Source organism: Haliotis cracherodii, unplaced genomic scaffold (assembly GCF_022045235.1).
Source record: "Haliotis cracherodii isolate W230 unplaced genomic scaffold, xgHalCrac1.p SCAF_13, whole genome shotgun sequence".
NCBI classification, from domain to species: Eukaryota; Metazoa; Mollusca; class Gastropoda; order Lepetellida; family Haliotidae; genus Haliotis; species Haliotis cracherodii.
The window spans coordinates 20,484,725-20,487,005 of record NW_027266268.1 but is presented as its reverse complement, the minus strand read 5'-3'; positions in this window follow the sequence as shown (position 1 = coordinate 20,487,005).

Here is a 2,281-nt window from a genome sequence, read left to right as displayed (position 1 = left end):
CTATTTGTAGTCAGTAACAACTGATCCGTTTCCTGTCCAATGATCGGCTGCTTCTGTTAAGAGTTAGAGTTTGGGCAGTTTGAAAAAGCTGAAATTTTTCAAGCACCCTGGATATAAAGATATTAATAAGGGTAGTTGGGTAGCCTAGTGGAGTAAGTGTTTTCTTATGACGACGAAGACCCATGTTCTGGTCCCCGTTGCTGTGATATAGCTTGAGTAAAGCTGTATGGAACCGTTTCTGGGCCAATAAATTATTGTTAGTTGTTAATTGGTGTGCAACAGAATAAAAGGTACACCCTGTCAAAAGTTGAATAGGCCTGTCCTGTCCACACAGTATGAAACAGAACTGGTTCTCAGACAATGAATTTATGCCGAGATATAACGACCTTGATTTTGTAGGTTCTGGGACAAGGTCATCGTCAGCAATCTTTGTTTTCTGAACAGAACTAAAATATCTTTTTGAATTTGATCAGAATTCCTTCCTCCAGCTATTCAACCTACCGTATTGGTCGACACATGATAATATTGAGAAAAGTGGGTGTCTTGAACAAGACCTATTAACCTTCAAACCATGCCTAATAATTCAACATATGGTACAGTGTGTGCTTTCCCAGGTGCACACTTTCGGCAATTTGTTTATGGCCCCAAAGCTGTCATGCAGTCAGCGACAAGGAATTTGTCCACCCATCACTTCGGTAACAAGTTTGTTTTGAAAGAAAACTGGTAGCCCCTCCATCGAAAACATCTTAAGCTTGTTGGTTGTTGACAGCTTATTTTCTGTTGCCTGAGAACCAGTTTGTAATAATGTATTGTTTGTTTTTTTAATATATTATTATTTATTTTTCATCTTTTTAAATACCATGGGATCGATCTCGAGTAAACACAAGTGCAAATGTACAAAGAATGAGAATAACTACTTCTAAAAAATCAAAATATGTGAGAAAAAATTGATCACAAGTACTTCTTTTTTTTTCTTTCAACAAATCGAAATAGTGACTGGACAGCCTCCTATCAACCTGAATGTTCAATATTTAGTATTTAGTTCAAATCATGATTGTGCCATTTTATTATGAGAGATATGTGTTGGAAGTGTGCCTGACCAAATTAATTGCTACTGCAATTATTGTATGTATAGGAACATAGAGTTAAGAGTTATGGCTCTAGATTCTGAAGTAGGGTAGAAAATTCAGATTTGAAACAAGCAGAAAGTACTCAATTTCATAAGTCTAAACATTCAGCTAATTCAAGAAACAAAATATTTATACCATTTTCCCATTTATTGGCTGGAACAAAAGAATGTGATGGTTGAAATTTGTGGTGAATGAAGAATGTAAATTAATTTCTATTACCAAAGAAATTAATGTTGCCATTAAATTTTGTACATAGTTACCTCCCTTTACTACCAGGAAGCCAAGCTCCTCACAGCAATATCCCATTCACGGAGCTCTCTGTACTTTCACTGCCATCAGTGAAAGCTCCACACTGTGATGGGTGGCAAAACCATGCTTGGAGTTGAACTCGTGATGGTCTGACCATTATGTTTACAAACAAATGATGCCTGCCGTGGCGCAGAATACTCTTACTCCTGCTAAAAAAAATTTCTTTGTCAGTTTGAATTTCTGTTTTATTAGAACTATCATATAATTAAAATAGTAAGAATGTAAGGGGGAAGTTCGTTGATTTTTTTCATTAGTCTGCAATCTCGAACCAATCTTATCAAACAAACAAGAAGGTAAATTCATCTAGGAAATATGGTCAGTCGTAAACCTTTTCAGAATTAACTGTAATGGCATTCTCAAAGACATAAACAAAAGTATGAACGTTACTACATTTGGGGTTAGAGGGCAGATTACAAGATTCTTTTAATGGCCGCACCCTCACTGGCTGCAGCAATGTAACCAAGAGTACCGAAGGTGTCACGTGCTGGGTAGGAGCTTGCCAGGTAACAACGAGTGGAACAACGCGGTGGAATGTGGAACAGAAAAGTTCTTCAGACTTGCTTTCAAATCAACCTGAAATTTGTAACAGGTTGACATTGAAAAGCACTTTAGCGAGAAGCTCTTCCATTTAGCCATCATTAGCAGAAGAGGTACAGTGTTTATGTGGAGGTGTTTGTGTCAGTCATATGTAAATATGTATATACATATACAGAAAATATTACCCATTTACAAATAAAAAGATTGATTGTATCATAATGAAAGTAACCAGTCACACTGTGGAGCATCTTCAAACAAAGCACCGACCAATTTTCTTGTCTTACAGATCTGACCAATTTTCTGTT